Genomic DNA, 1,618 nt, shown 5'->3' with positions numbered 1-1,618 from the left:
GCACCCACAACATTGGAAAACTGATAACAATGTGGAAAAAAGCGATAACAATGGTGAAAAAAGTGACCAAAAAATTGCCAATTATCTATTCCAAAGCTGTAGGAGGAGCTCTATAGAGAAACCTGTGAGCATAAAAGCATCTTTGTATATTAGAACACAGTAAAGATATTGCCAAAACGGCGTAGCGTCCTTTTTAAAAATAACTTGTCTATCTCGGACGAGCCCCCATTTGTTACCGCTGTTGCACCAGTAAGTATCTTTGAGCTAAACTCAGTTTAATCTTTGTATATTTTAGGTTGTCATTATGATCGCTGTCTGTTACGGGCTTACGGCGTCTATCTCGGACGAGCCCCCATTTTGTACACTTGCGTCTTTGGGCTAAACTCAGTTTAATCTTTGTATATTTTAGGTTGTTTTTATGATCGCAGTCTGTTACAGGCTTACTAGCTGTCTACCTCAGTGGACATGGCTCCGTGCGTTTGCCTGCTTCTTTGAAAACAAATGCACATGACCAGAGGGAGAAGATGGGAGGAGGGAGAGTCGCCAACAAGATTTTACAACTGCATTGCCAAATATCTATAATCAAGCTGTAGGAGGAGCTCTATGGAGAAACAGGTGAGCAAAAAGCACGAAAAAAACGAAAAAATTGCCAAAACTGCGTAGCGTCCTTTTTAAAGGGCTAACGCGTCTATCTTGGACGAGCCCCCATTTGTTACCGCTGTTGCACTTGTAAGCATCTTTGGGCTTAACTCAGTTTAATCTTTGTATATTGTAGGTTTTTATGAGGTCTTTAGAAGGAGCTCTATAGGAAAAAGCAAAGAAATTGCCAAAACTGCATGGCGTCTTTTTAAAAGGATAATATGTCTATCTCGGATGAGCCCCCATTTTTTACCGCTGTTCCTTTTGTAAGCATCTTTGGGCTTAACTCAGTTTAATCTTTGTATATTTTAGGTTTTAAGGAGGTCTTTAAGAGGAGCTCATTAGAGAAACCTGTGAGGACAAAGCGAAGAAATTGCCAAAACTGCATGGTGCCCCTTTAAAAGGGTCTATCTCGGACGAGCCCCCATTTGTTAAAGTTATAAGCAACAAAAAGGGAAACCACAAACACAGATATATCTGACGTGCGGGATGAGTGTGACCAACGCAACACGTGCAAATGCAATTTTCCAGCCAGACAATAATACAGGCTTTCCTGTATGCAAATGAGGAGCGTTCGGATTGGCTCGCCGCCGCTCAAAATCTGACGAAAGACTTCCAAACTAACCTTTGTTGTGAAATGAAGATTCAGCAGCTGCACGGTTTATTTCTCACTTTAAATTGTTTCTAAATACATCACCTTACTGGAAATACTGCTTTCCTGTATGCAAATGAGGACTTATTTGCAGGACGACTCTGTGTTTTTAATGACAGTCTGACGGCAGCCTTGATTACAGACTCATGATCTGATTATGTTTAACTCATGTAATGCATGTGTGTGTGTGTGTGTGTGTGTGTGGTGTGTGTGTGTGTGTGTGTGTGTGGTGGTGTTGTGTGTCGCTCTTGTGTGGTGTGCGTGTGTTGTGTGTGTGTGGTGTTGTGTGTGTGTGTGGATGTATGTATCGTGTGTGTGTGTGTGTGT

General features: G+C 41.7%; 1 long non-coding RNA gene across 1 annotated transcript; it reads right to left on the bottom strand.

Annotated features, from left to right (window-relative positions):
• Positions 1-301: 301 nt before the first annotated feature.
• Positions 302-539, bottom strand: LOC116671024 (uncharacterized). The gene is made up of 2 exons (XR_004327168.1): positions 437-539; positions 302-335 (listed from the first exon to the last, which is right to left on the bottom strand). It is a non-coding gene; the product is annotated as an uncharacterized LOC116671024 (long non-coding RNA).
• Between the last annotated feature and the right edge of the window lie 1,079 nt (positions 540-1,618).

Source organism: Etheostoma spectabile, chromosome 21, assembly GCF_008692095.1.
Source record: "Etheostoma spectabile isolate EspeVRDwgs_2016 chromosome 21, UIUC_Espe_1.0, whole genome shotgun sequence".
NCBI lineage: Eukaryota > Metazoa > Chordata > Actinopteri > Perciformes > Percidae > Etheostoma > Etheostoma spectabile.
This window is presented reverse-complemented; position numbering and strand designations above follow the sequence as displayed.